General features: G+C 45.3%; 1 protein-coding gene across 2 annotated transcripts in view; it reads right to left on the reverse strand.

The window, feature by feature from the left end:
- Nucleotides 1-15026, reverse strand: part of NBEAL1 (neurobeachin like 1) — a 266607-nt gene extending 251581 nt beyond the window's left edge. Inside the window, exon 1 of one of the 2 annotated variants that reach the window (XM_077272013.1) lies at nt 14813-15026. The gene's annotated coding sequence lies outside the window, so the exon portion shown is untranslated. The remainder of the gene's footprint in view (nt 1-14812) is intronic. The other variant, XM_077272014.1, reaches the window with a different exon arrangement.
- Between the last annotated feature and the right edge of the window lie 200 nt (nt 15027-15226).

The raw sequence follows: 15226 nt of genomic DNA on the forward strand, positions 1-15226 counted from the left end.
CCAACAATATTGAAGGAGTTCCAAGAGATGCTTAGCACTTGTTGGCCCTCTTGCCTTCACTCTGCGGTCCAGCTCACCCCAAACCATCTCGATTGGTTTCAGGCCTGGTGACAGCTTGGAGGTGTGTTTGGGGTCATTGTCCTGTTGAAAAATAAACGATGGTCCAACTAAACGCAAACCGGTTGGAATAGCATGTCGTTGCAAGATTCTGTGGTATTCATGCTGGTTCAGTATACCTTCAATTTTGAATAAATCCCCAACAGTGTCACCAGCAAAGCACCCCCACACCATCACACCTCCTCCTCCATGCTTCACGGTGGGAACCAGGCATGTAGAGTCCATCCGCTCACCTTTTCTGCGTCGCACAAAGACACGGTGGTTGGAACCCAAGATCTCAAATTTGGACTCATCAGACCAAAGCACAGATTTCCACTGGTCTAATGTCCATTCCTTGTGTTCTTTAGCCCAAACAAGTCTCTTCTGCTTGTTGCCTGTCCTTAGCAGTGGTTTCCTAGCAGCTATTTTACCATGAAGGCCTGCTGCACAAAGTCTCCTCTTAACAGTTGTTGTAGAGATGTGTCTGCTGCTAGAACTCTGTGGCATTGACCTGGTCTCTAATTTGAGCTGCTGTTAACCTGCGATTTCTGAGGCTGGTGACTCAGATAAACTTATCCTCAGAAGCAGAGGTGACTCTTGGTCTTCCTTTCCTGGGGCGGTCCTCATGTGAGCCAGTTTCTTTGTAGCGCTTGATGGTTTTTACCACTGTACTTGGAGACACTTTCAAAGTTTTCCCAATTTTTCGGACTGACTGACCTTCATTTCTGAAAGTAATGATGGCCACTCGTTTTTCTTTACTTAGAATTTGTATTATGGCAAGAAAAAAGCAGCTAACAGTCTATTCAGTAGGTCTATCAGCTGTGTATCTACCTGACTTCTGCACAACACAACTGATGGTCCCAACCCCATTTATAAGGCAAGAAATCCCACTTATTAAACCTGACAGGGCACACCTGTGAAGTGAAAACCATTCCCGGTGACTACCTCTTGAAGCTCATCAAGAGAATGCCAAGAGTGTGCAAAGCAGTCGTCAAAGCAAAAGCTGGCTACTTTGAAGAACCTAGAATATAAGACATAATTTCAGTTGTTTCACACTTTTTTGTTAAGTATATAATTCCACATGTGTTAATTCATAGTTTTGATGCCTTGTGTGAATATACAATTTTCGTAGTCATGGAAATACAGAAAAATCTTTAAATGAGAAGGTGTGTCCAAAGTTTTGATCTGTACTGTATGTGATCTGATGTCTGCTGGGAACTGTTAATATCAGATTGGTGAGGACGTGGTGCAGGAGATGGGTTTTTCCAAGAGCAGGCGGTGGGAATGTGGAAGGTTTGAGATGTGGAGGCGGATCTGGGGTGGAGCCTGGGCGGAGTCTCAAGGGGGCCCTGAAAACGTTGCAAGTATGAAGCCCCGAAATACCTAGTGGCAGCCCTGTATGGGGTTCGTTATACTGTATGGAGCATTATATAGGGTCATTTATACTGTATGTAGGAATATATGGGGCCTCATTCTGTATGGAGCAATATATGGGGGCTTATTTTGTATGGAGCAATATATGGGGGCTCATTATACTGTATAGAACATTATATGGGGTCCATTATACTGGATGGAGCATTATATTGGGTCCATTATACTGGATAGAGCATTATATAGGGTCCATTATTCTGTATGGAGCATTATATGGGGCCCATTATACTGTATGTAGGAATATATGGTGCTTATTTTACTATATGGAGCAATATATGGGGCTCATTCTGTATGGAGCAATATATGGGGTTCATTACACTGTATGGAGCAATATATGGGGTTCAATACACTGTATGGAGCACTAAGTGATGCCCATAATACTGTATGGATGACTATACTGTCCGGTTTCTGAGTTATTGTAGAATTTACAATAGATATTACTCATGTAATGTAAGAAGTAAGTGAAATCTTTGGCATTGTACTATACCTATATTTCTCTGCTTTATCTGTACATCATAAACCATGGTATGTGTTAAAGGGGCCTACTGAGACTCTTTCACCCGGGGCTCAAGAAAACCTGGAGCCGGCCCTGCTTAGCTAGTGCGGCTCTCTGAGATGGAAGAAAGGATCAATAAAACGTCTAGGAAGTCTCCTTTCAGCATAAGAAACAGTGATTTTCTGATAGCTTTTGTTCTCTTGTTTTAACAACTCGAGATGGTCTCCGCACCTGTAGACACACCGATCACAGTTTCTGACATGTCAAGGGTTTGTTGGCTACTTTCACACTAGCGTCGTACGACGCACGTCGCAATGTGGCGTTGCGACGTACGACGCATACTGTGCAAGTGCCGCACAACGGGGGCAGCGAATGCAGTTTTTCAACGCATCCGCTGCCCCATTGTGAGGTGCGGAGAGGAGGGGACGGAGTTCCGGCCGCGCATGCGCGGTCGGAAATGCTGGACACGACGCACCAAAAAACGTTACATGCAACTTTTTTGGTGGCGACGGACCGACACAACACGACGCAACCATCGCACGACGGTTGCGACGTGTGGCAATCCGTCGCGATCCGTCGCTAATACAAGTCTATGGAGAAAAAACGCATCCTGCAAGCACTTTTGCAGGATGCGTTTTTTTCTACAAAACGATGCATAGCGACGTGCAGTGCACGACGCTAGTGTGAAAGTAGCCTAAGGGAGGGATAAGAGGAATTTGCTGCCTCCAAATACAGAGGGAGATATGCAACTGGGCACATTCCTGTGTATCAGCTGTGAGAATGGCAGGCAGGGAACAATTGTAGCATGGGACTTACCTTTAACCCCTTCATGAGCTTGGGCTGCAGTGTAAAGAAAATGATGACATTTAACAAGTGCTGAAGAGAGATACCCTATAGTAGAGGAAAATCAACATACACAGTTATACTTTGATATGACTGTCCTAACCGGATAAACCTTCCCCATACACTTTTAGACACATTCCTCAGGATTGCTCTATTTGTAGTCAAGGCAAAGAACATGTATTGTGTGTGGTTGTAGATCACTTCCTGGGGCTCATAGCAAGGGTTTCATCAGCCAAATCCACAGCCATTAACTGTTCTTTAAGGAGAGGTTGTCAGGTTTTTTTTTTTCAGTTCAGTAATGGATTCAACCCTCATTCAGATGTCCGTGTTTCCATTACGAGTGCCGTAATACTGGGCTCTGACGTGCGATGAAACTCCGCACACAGCCCAGTTAATCAGGAGGGCTGCAAAGTGACTGGGTAAAGCCCGGGTGATTCACATTATGTGACATCAGCGGCGGCTGCAGCCGGCGTCACGTGAAGCCAAGTGAACGGTCAGTGATAGCGCCACTCACAGACACAGAGGACAACTAGAGGCAGTTACAAAAATACTTCTATACAAGGTTTAAATTGGTGGGAGCATTATAGAATGTAGTGGACAACCTCTTTACGAAAAACAAAATTAAGACTTTGGAGTAGCCTAGTCAAAGTCTTGACCTTAATCGGATTGAGATGGTGTGGCATGACATGAAAAGAAGGTTCATGCTCAAGAAACCCTCCAATGTGGCTGAATTACAACAACTCTGCAAAGATGAGTGGGCTAAACCTACAGTCTGACCAGAGAGCAGAGCCACATGAAATGGGTGTCCCTGAAGTGAGAGGAGACCAAGACAACAGATAGCGTGATCCAAAGAGGAAGAGAGATAGAAGGACTGATTCTCCGGAGACAGGATCTGGGACAGGAGGTGGTGCCGAGTTCACAAACCAAAGAGGTAACAGGACAAATCGGAGCAGGGAACGCGAGATGAAGATAATGCCCCGTGTGGTAGTTCTGAGGCGTCAGAAAGCAAAGAAGCCAAGTACAGGCGATAGGGGCAAAAATAGCTGAACTAGCGGCGCCCCTCACCCTTATGACTGATTACCGAATGCTAGCGGGGAGAATAAAGATCATTATCTGCCCGATGCATTCGGCTGTGTGCAGAGGCAGGACACCATCATAACGCTGTTATCCTGCAGATTCACCCCATATCTGCATGTTAACAGCGTTATTCCTGGTGACCGGTTCCCTTCAATAGCGCTGAGTTGAAAAGAAAAATTGCACACTGATGACAAGTTAGAAAAAAAATTGTCCCACTTTTCGTTTTCTGGATAAACTGCTGAACGATTGTTTTATACGCTTGTGTGAATCTACCTGTTAACTTACCACAATGAGCTTTTGATATGTATTTTTACTGAGCAAAAAAGGTCTGTGTCTTACAGTTCCAGCAAAGTGGATGGGATCCTATAGAAATCTCGTGCCCACTGTGATTTTTTTTTTTTTTTTTTTCACACACACACACACACACACACACACACACACACACACGCACACACGCACACACGCACACGCACACACGCACACGCACACACAGTAAACTAACCTGCGGTGCACGTTTAAAATCTGCAACAAGTCAATTTGTCTTGCAGGTACACAGACTTGTGTGCACATTTTCCCACAGAACTGCATTAGATGCCAAAAATCTACAGGTAAAAAACACATCTATTTTAATGTATTTCCACAGAGGAAACGCGCTACAAATGCATGTAACCTGGACATGATTGTATTAAAGGGAAACTGTCACCAGGTTTGGCCAATATGAGTTACGGTCACCACCAACTTGCAGGGCTGATATACAGCATTCTATAACGCTATATATCTGCCCCCAACTCAACCTGTAAGAGAAGGAAAATAACTTATTATACTCACCTGTGGGGCGGTCCGGTCCGATGGGTGTCGCAGGTCATGTCCAGAGCTTCCTATCTTCTTACGATTGCCGTCCTCCTTGTTTTGTATGGATGACGAGTCCCTATGTCATCCACACAGTCTCCCCGTCATCGCGATCCTGCGCAGGCGTACTTCTCTGCCCTGTTGAGGGCAGAGCAAATTACTGCAGTGCGCAGGGGCCAGGTAGGTCAAAGAGCCCAGGATCTCATATCGGCCAAACCTGGTGACAGGTTCCCTTTAATAAAAGTTTGTCAAAGTCATATAACAGGAAGTATCAAAAACAAAGCAACTTTATTTCAAACATAACTTACCAAAAAAACACAAACCCCGCAGCATCAAAAGCACGATAAAAACACATGTAGAAAGACACACGAAAAAACACAACTAACCTAATTTATATAATAACATTAGAAACTCACCAAATACTTATCGTGGGAATGTAGAATTAAAGCTCATAGCGGAGCTCAAAATCCACAACAAATTACAGATTTTGACATAAGTATTTGGATCGGCAAAATTTGCAAGGTCCGGAAAACAATTTAAAGGGAACCTGTCACGCCCAAAATCGAAGGTGAGCTAAGCCCACCAGCATCAGGGGCTTATCTACAGCATTCTGTAATGCTGTAGATAAGCCCCCGATGTATTCTGAAAGATGAGAAAAAGAGGTTAGATTATACTCACCCAGGGGCGGTCCCAGTCCGGTTCTGGTCCGATGGGCGCCGCGGTCCGGTCCGGGGCCTCCCATCTTCTTACGATGACGTCCTCATCTGGTCTTCACGCTGCGGCTTCAGCGCAGGCGTACTTTGTCTGCCCTGTTGAGGGCAGAGCAAAGTACTGCGGTGCACAGGCGCTGGGCCTCTCTGACCTTTCCCGGCACCTGGGCACTGCAGTACTTTGCTCTGACCTCAACAGGGCAGACAAAGTACGCCTGCGCCGAAGCCACAGCGTTAAGACAAGAAGAGGACGTCATCGTAAGAAGAAGGGAGGCCAAGGACCGGACCACGGCGCCCATCGGACCAGAACCGGAACGGGACTGCCCCTGGGTGAGTATAATCTAACCTCTTTCTCATCTTTCAGGATACATCGATCGGGGGCTTATCTACAGCATTACAGATGGCTTAGCTCACCTTCGATTTTGGGGGTGACAGGTTCCCTTTAAAGCACTGCACTCTCTGCCCTTTCCTGGTTCCCAGCCGTTGTCTATCAACTGACTTCTCATCCAATGAGACCGCTGCAATCAAACACAAGCTGCAGAGGTCACATGGGACTAAAAGTCAATGCAAGAGCCAAGATTGGACCAAGACCACCAGAGGAATGGGCTAGAGTTAGCAGGAAAGACGAGAAAAGTTATATATTTTATTTTATACTATTCACAGTCAAATAGACTGACACATTTTCTCCACAATCTGTACAAGCTGTTTCCATTTAAAGCTCATGTGATTGGACAAAAAAAAACACACATGGCGCATAGTGCATATGGCCCCTGATATTAGCTCCAGCACTATACCATATTCTGCATTGATTTACATTCGGTCCCAAGTACTCTAATAATTACATTCTCCCAGTCAAAATCAATTTATACTTTCCTCACTATATATCACACTGCTGCAGAAAAACTATCACTCCATCAGAGTCATCATGTGGATTGAAGAATCTCGCCAATCATTCTGCCCTAGTAATTCACAGAGGAGATATTCCACTACTAACCATGTCGACAGAAAATCATCAAATGTGGATGGTTTCCCTAATCATATTGCGGGGACATGGGACGCACCACCATATACACAGACCCTCAGTCTACATTGACATTTGGTGTTAAATGCTGCGTAAATCCAGTCCGGATCTCGGGTTAGGAACCAACAAGGTATTACAGTGTAGAATCCTTCAGACTCAGCCGGAATTCTCTGTACTGTAATGTGCAGCGTCAATGTATAACATCTACTGGTCAATAATTTTTATCACAGAGTTCAAAGTGAGAGTCAAGATCCCCCAAGAAAATCCCTGCAACTCAATCTGTATACTGACTCCAGGAGAACATTGTTGCTGGAGGCCAGGACAGAGACCGTGGGGAACAGGCTACTGTGTCACGGGAGAGAAAGCAGAGGCAACTATCAAAGTGTATTTTTATATTAGGGGATCTGAAATTACAAGTCTACAAGCAAATCTGCCCCAAATTCAGCACAGCAAGGTGCACATTTTCCAGACTGCATTTCCAAGCAGCTAAACTTGCAAAAAAGTTTCAAGATGGGTCATCAATATCATATGATTGGTAAATCCTTTTAAGGGAACATTCACACATCACAAGTTTGTTGCAGAAAACGTATTTGTAGATAGGATGCCAATATCAGATCAGTGGGGGGCCGACATCAGGCGCCTTCACCGATTAGCTGTTATTAGCTCCAGCAGGTGATCGGTGGTGGTGCCGGGTCTCAGTCCTCCACCGATCTGATATGGATGACCTAAAATACGCTATCGATATCATGACAGGAGAACTTCTTTAAGGGTATGTGCACATGTTAAGTATTTGGTGCAGAAATTTCTGCATCTCTTGGCAGGAAAAATGCAGCACATAAGCGTGATTTTGCCGCAGATTTTCCCCACTCATTAGTAGGAGTTAAATCTGCAGCAAAAACACAACGAATTGGCACCAAATCTGCAAGGCACAAATAAGCAACGTGTGCACGAAAAAATCTGCAATGTGTGAACAGGCCCTACACTGGCTCTTCACATTTGTTGGTCTGTTTACTAGCAGCACGCAAGAAGTCATCCATAGTGACATAGCTGTGGTCAGGTCAAGTGTTGTTAGTGATGTGAATGCTACTGCATTCTGTAGTAAACAGGTCAGGGGGTGGTAGATAGAGATAATCTGGGGGGTAAAAAGATGTCAGGTAACTACTGGGTGAAGAAAGTTATAAAGGCAGACATGTTATGAATGACCTGTGACTCCAGCACAGTAACATCTGGGTCCAGGTTACCAGATATCAGCTATTATTATTTATTTATATAGCACCATTAATGCCATGGTGCTGTACATGAGAAGGGGTTACATCAAAATACAAATATCACTTACAGTAAACAAACTAACAATGACAGACTGGTACAGAGGGAAGAGGACCCTGCCCTTGCGGGCTTACATTACAGGATTATGGGGAGGGAGACAGTAGGTCGGGGGTTGCAGTAGCTCCGATGGTATTGAGGTGGCCGTGTGGTTTTACAGGTTGCAAGCTTTCTTGAAGAGATGGGGTTTTCAGGTTTCTTTTGAAGGATCCAAATGTGGTGACTAACCGGACGTGTTGGGGCACAGAATTCCAGAGGATGGGGGATATTCAGGAGAAGTCTTGGAGGCGATTGGGTGAGGAGCGAATAATCGTGGAGGAGCGAAGGAAGTCTTGTGAGGACCGGAGGTTACATGAGGGAAGATACTGAGAGATTAGTTTGGAAATATACGGAGGAGAAAGGTTATGGATGGCTTTGTAGGTCAGTGTTAGTAGTTTAAACTGGATACACTGGGAAATTGGGAGCCAGTGAAGGGATTTGCAAAGAGGGGAAGCAGGAGTGTAGTGAGGAGAGAGAGATTAATTAGTCGGGTAGCAGAGTTAAAGACGGACTGGAGGGGTGTGAGAGTGTTAGAGGGTAGGCCACAGAGGAGGATGTTGCAGTAGTCGAGGCAGGAGATGATTAGGGCATGCACAAGCATTTTGGTAGAGTGAGGGGTGAGGAAAGGATGGATTCTGGAAATATTTTTGAGCTGGAGGCGACAGGAGGTGGCGAGAGCTCGGATGTGCGGTTTGAAGGACCGGGCAGAGTCAAGGGTTACTCCGAGGCAGCGGATTTTGGGAATGGGGAAAGTGTGATTTCATTTATTTTGATAGATAGATCAGGTAGGGAAGATATGCGAGATGGAGGAAAGATTATTAGTTCAGATTTGTCCACATTGAGCTTGAGGAAGCGAGAGAAGGAGGATATAGCTGGTAGACACTCTGGGATTCTGGAGAGCAGAGAGGTGACATCTGGGCCAGAGAGGTAGATCTGAGCGTCATCAGTGTATAGGTGGTACTGGAAGCCATATGACTTTATGAGTTGTCCCAGGCCAAGGGTATAGATAAAGAAGAGTAGGGGTCCTAGGACAGAGCCTTGAGGGACACCAACAGAGAGAGGGCGAGATGAAGAGGTAGTATGGGAGTAGGAAATACTAAGGGTATGTGCACACGTCAGGATTTTCTGCAGAATTTTCCTGAACAAAACCGGACTTTTTCTGCAGGAAATCCGCATGCGTTTTTTTCGCGGTTTTTCCACGTTATTCTCGCATTTTTTGTGCGTTTATTTCCGGAGCTTCCCAATGCATTAAATAGCAGCAAAAATGCAAAAAATCCGCAAAATTAATGAACATGCTGACTTTTTTTCCGCGATGCGTTTTTTTCACGGAACAAAAACGCATCATGTGCACAAAAAATGTAGAATGCAATAAAAATTATGGGATACTTAAGCATTTTTTCTGCGAAAAACGGCAGAAAAAAAACACGAAAAATCCTGAACGTGTGCACATAGCCTAAATGTGCGGTTGGTAAAGTATGAGGAGATCCAAGATAGGGCGAGGTCTTTAACACCAAAGAAAGAGAGGCTCTGTAGTGGGGGGCCATAGCATGAACTTTTAGCGCCTATCTCACAGACGAACCACTGTGGTGTTACTGACTCGGGCTCAAATCACCATTTCACGCCATAAAAACGCATACAAGTTTTGCTGATCCAAACTCATGTTAGTCAAGATGTCTATGGTAAGATGTGTGTCCTAGGACCACAAGCAGGTGACAGGATGGCAAACTAAGCAAATCAAAGGGTCTGACCCATCTGTGGGTGAAAGTAACCAAACAGCAAAAACTGCTAGCGCGACCCAGGCCAAACACCAGCACAGTCACTAATCAACGGCACAGATACTACTTGCTAGCAGTCACTTATCACCAGCACGGCCACATATTGCCACTGCTACTTGCCAGCAGTCACTTATCACCAGCACAGCCACATATTAGCACCAGGGCTGTGGAGTCGGTAAGCCACAGTTGCGACTCCGACTCCTGGATTTTATCAGGTTCCGGCTCCGACTCCTTCATAAATGGCCAATTAGTAACAGTAAATTTACTGTTGTAAAATATTAACATCGTGCTTATTCAGTTTCTCACCATCATATAAGTAATCAGACCACTTAGAGCAAAAACTATATTTATTAGAATACAATTAGAATATAGCAAATAACTTTTATAAACTTTTCTAAACTCTTGTAAGTAAATATGCAATAAACACTTATGCAGTTAAGAAGAACTCTATAAATTTGTCCTCAGAAAAAGTATTGCCTCTGTCAGATCCTCCTTCATGGATGCCCTCAAATCTGATCTAATTATTTTGAGAGCAGAGAACAACCTCTCTACACTAACTTGGGTTGGTGGCAAAGCAGTGACCACTCGGGCAACATCTCTGACAATGTCAGGATACAGAGGAATCGCTTGTTGCACTGTTATTTTTGATGAACGGTCAAATTTCTCAACTTCTTTTAGTGCACATGAAAAATTCTGCTGAAATGTACTGGCTGTGTTCTTTGATGGATATGACTCTTCTATGCAGGAACGCTTTGCATGGTCCTTGTGATCCAAATATTTTTCGAAATTAAATTCTTCATCAGTTGATGACGGTGAAGATGTGGCAGGACGACCAAATTCTTCTTGTTCCTCCTGACTGCTCTGCAACCCTTTCATCCTTACTACTATTTCAAACAGAGCTTCTTTTCCTCTAGTTAGCTGTTGATCATCTAGAAGAATCCGATGCATTGGGTCTACATAAACAGCTAACAAAAGAATGCTATTTTGTAATAGTAGCTCCTCTCTCCGTTTCATTGATGTAGCAATGCCACTTGCAATTAACCCTCCTCTTTGGGACAGGCGAAACATCAGGTTTTTCCACTCCTTTAAGAAAATACCTGGAGTTAAGTCCTCTGCTTGTAATTTTTCAGTCACTGTAAATGGGTGCTCTAGCAATTTTTCCAGCTCAGTCACCTGATTCCACTGACTTTCATTTAGCGTCAGTTGAGGGTTAGCCATGTCTACAAGAAAGGTTTTCAGTTCAACCAAGCGCTGAATCATTAAGTAAGTACTGCCCCATCGTGTGGCTTGATCAATAATTGCCCCTTTTCCAGCACGTCTCTTCAAAATGGAGTCAACTTTAGGGGGTTCTGGCAACAGTAGCCAATTTTCTCACCTTGCCAATCAGTGCAGCAGCATGTCCTTCTTGCAGACTGTCTCTTATAGCCAGCTGTAGCGTATGCACAACACAGCGCATGTGATGAATGAAAGAACGTATTGACACAGTTTCAACAAGATCATCTAAACTATCATGTTGCTGTTCATCTGAAGCAACTTCAGTTTGCTCCTCAGTTACAATACTGTGTTCCTCTATTTCAAACATTTGTGTCTGTGGACCCAGAATCTTCTTCTAGCTGCTGGTCACCATCATTACTCTCATTCATTAGCTTAATGGTACTTATCATATTTGAAGCATTGTCAGTTACAACAGAAAGAACTTGCTCATTTTTAAGTTCAAAGTCTTGCAGAACCTTTTCCACCAAGACCTGGAGAAAATCACTGGTGTGATGAGCTTTGGTGTCTTTTACTGTCAATGTCTTGGTAACTATTTCATTTTTGTCACAAACAAATCGGACATTGATGGCAAAATAGTTCACTCTGACGTGTGCAGGCATCCATTTTAAGAAACAGAAAGCGTCCCTTGAGAGTTTTTTTAAGTTCTTCCTTTTGTTTAAAAGCTTCTTCGATTACTAATTTTCTAATACTCTCTCTCTCCAGAGAAACACCAAGCTTGTGGGCCATTTCCCCATTCAGACACATAAAAGCTGGTCGTGAAAATAATGAGATAGGCACACTATCCTTTACAACAAGCTCTATGATCTGTTTTTTACATGTATCTACTGTCATTGTCACAGTAACTTTGTCACTAACAAAATATCTTGCAACTGATGGCAAAGTTCTCTGCTCCTTTGTTTGGCTGGAAGAGCTGGGCACTGGTTCATTGGTTTGGATGCAGTTTTTCTCATCCACTGCTTTCAGTACTTCTGGATGAAAGCGCTGTAAATGTCTCTTTAGATTAGAAGCTCTGGTAGGAGCATTTTTATCTTTGCCTGAATATGCACTGATCTTGGCTTCACAGCAGTTTTCGTCTGGATCATTTGTCATACACTGACAGACATAATGTTTTCTATCTTGAGTGATGGTGAAATGTTCAAATACAGCTGATTTAATGTGACGCTTCTTTGACATTCTCAGGTTTTTTAATTCTGCATTCACAATCCAAATGACAATTGTTTTTCCTAAAAACAATTGTACAAAATTATTGCCAGGTCGTACAACTGATATAGTGGTGAGTAATACTGATATTCCTCATGTACTCACAGTTAACTGATGCAAAGTTTGTTGAAAGGATAATACTTCTTACAGTCTTCCTCTTCTGAGTAGCAGCTGTGAGATGCTTGGAAGACGCACACCTAGTAAACATCTAGTCTAGAGGAGGAGCTTCACTACTAAGAATTTGCAACACATTTTCACTTTCAGTTTCATACATTGTAAGTAGGGGGGTTGGGGCACCATGAGGTTAACCAAGTATAAGATTAGATAAGGGCAGTGGAGAACAGTGACACACAAGAAGTAAAGCCCCCGTCTCACTAAGCGAGATCGCTAGCGAGATCGCTGCTGAGTCACAAGTTTTGTGACGCAACAGCGACCTCAGTAGCGAGCTCGCTATGTGTGACACGTAGCAGCGACCAGGCCCCTGCTGTGAGATCGCTGGTCGTGTCGGAATGGCCTGGACCTTTTTTTGATCGTTGAGGTCCCGCTGGGTAGCACACATCGCTGTGTTTGACACCTTACCAACGACCTCGTTGACGACTCAGACACTGAATCATCATAATAGCTCCCATGTGACATCGTTGTACAGGTCGCTACAGGTCGCTGGTGAGATGTCAAACAGTGAGATCGCAGCAGCGATCGTTGGGAAGATCTCACTGTTTGACATCTCACCAGCGACCACATAGCGACGCAGCAACGATCCCTGACAGGTCGTATCGTTGTCGGGATCGCTTTAGCGTCGCTAAGTGAGACGGGGCCTTTAGAAATGTCTATCGCCAGCAGAACTGCTTATCACTGTTGTTCATAGTTTCATAGAACATATATATTTGAGTAACATTTATAAAATTCATATGAAAGTTCAATTCTGAAATATTAATACATTTTTTTAAAGCTGGAGTCGGTACATTTCTACTGACTCCGACTCCAACCAAAACTAACTCCGACTCCACAGCCCTGATTAGCACTGCTACTTGTCAGCAGTCACTTATCACCAGCACAGCCACATATAACCACTGCTACTTGCCAGCAGTCACTTATCACCAACACTACTACATATTGCCCCTACTTGCCAGCAGTCACTTATTACCAGCACAGCCACATATTACCACTGCTACTTGCCAGCAGTCACTTATCACCAGCACTACCACATATTAGAACTGCTACTTGCCAGAAGTCACTTATCACCAACACTGCTACATATTGCCCCCACTTGCCAGCAGTCCTTATCACCAGCACAGCCACATATTGCCACTGCTACTTGCCAGTCACTTATCACCAGCACAGCCACATATTACCACTGCTACTTGCCAGCAGTCACTTATCACCAGCACTGCCACATATTAGCACTGCTACTTGCCAGCAGTCACTTATGACCAACACTGCTACATATTGCCCCTACTTGCCAGCAGTCACTTATCACCAGCACAGCCACATAATAGCACTGCTACTTGCCAGCAGTCACTTGACCAACACTGCTACATATTACCCCTACTTGCCAGCAGTCACTTATCACCAGCACAGCCACATAATAGCACTGCTACTTGCCAGCAGTCACTTATCACCAGCACAGCCACATATTAGAACTGCTACTTGCCAGCAGTCACTTATCACCAACACTACTACATATTGCCCCTACTTGCCAGCAGTCACTTATTACCAGCACAGCCACATATTACCACTGCTACTTGCCAGCAGTCACTTATCACCAGCACTACCACATATTAGAACTGCTACTTGCCAGAAGTCACTTATCACCAGCACTGCTACATATTGCCCCCACTTGCCAGCAGTCCTTATCACCAGCACAGCCACATATTGCCACTGCTACTTGCCAGCAGTCACTTGACCAACACTGCTACATATTACCCCTACTTGCCAGCAGTCACTTATCACCAGCACAGCCACATATTACCACTGCTACTTGCCAGCAGTCACTTATCACCAGCACAGCTACATATTACCCCTACTTGCCAGCAGTCACTTATCACCAGCACAGCCACATATTACCACTGCTACTTGCCAGCAGTCACTTATCACCAGCACAGCCACATAATAGCACTGCTACTTGCCAGCAGTCACTTATCACCAGCACAGCTACATATTACCCCTACTTGCCAGCAGTCACTTATCACCAGCACAGCCACATATTGCCACTGCTACTTGCCAGCAGTCACTTATCACCAGCACAGCCACATATTACCACTGCTACTTGCCAGCAGTCACTTATCACCAGCACAGCCACATATTGCCACTGCTACTTGCCAGCAGTCACTTATCACCAGCACAGCCACATATTAGCACTGCTACTTGCCAGCAGTCACTTATCACCAGCACAGCCACATATTAGCACTGCTACTTGCCAGCAGTTACTTCTCTATGGCCACTATTCGCCAGCACTCAGCCCTGTCAGTGGGACCGGCAGAAGTTCCCGAGTTGCTGCAGGGGCCAGGCTGGGAGGTCTTCCTGTCAGCGCACACCTGGTGTCACCCGCTGCCCTCAGCGCTGTCCTGAGCCCGCAGCCTCCTCCAGCGTCCCAGGCTCTCCCCTCCCTCTATCTTCCACATCAGCGCACAGGCCCGGCCAGCTCAGCAGCCGCTCTCCCGGTGCCTCTCACACTTACTGTGTCCGTCGCTGCCCGCTGAGCGACCAGTGAATCCCGGCTGCGGTCACCCTGTCCCGGGGCGGCGCCGTCCTCTCCGCGTTCCCACACACTCACGACCTGTCACCCCAGGAGCGCGCAGCAGGCGGTCTCTCCAAGCCCCGCCCTACGTGACGTCCTACAGTCACGCCCACACGGCTGCTGGCTACTGAGACTAGCTAGACAGCGTTCACACAGTACGGGCTGAGCAATGGCCATGGAATGGTTGGAGCAGAGCGGTCAGAACAGGAGCAGCTGCGTATTCACAAACACTTCATAGCTTCATAGCCTTGAAAAGCCGTACAGAAGGAGAGCGCATGCGCCTCACCTGATCCTCAGGTGTATGAAGTCCAGTACATCGCTCCGTCACCTCAGGAAAGAGGAAGCTGAGGAGCG

Source organism: Ranitomeya variabilis, chromosome 7 (genome assembly GCF_051348905.1).
Source record: "Ranitomeya variabilis isolate aRanVar5 chromosome 7, aRanVar5.hap1, whole genome shotgun sequence".
Taxonomy (NCBI): domain Eukaryota; kingdom Metazoa; phylum Chordata; class Amphibia; order Anura; family Dendrobatidae; genus Ranitomeya; species Ranitomeya variabilis.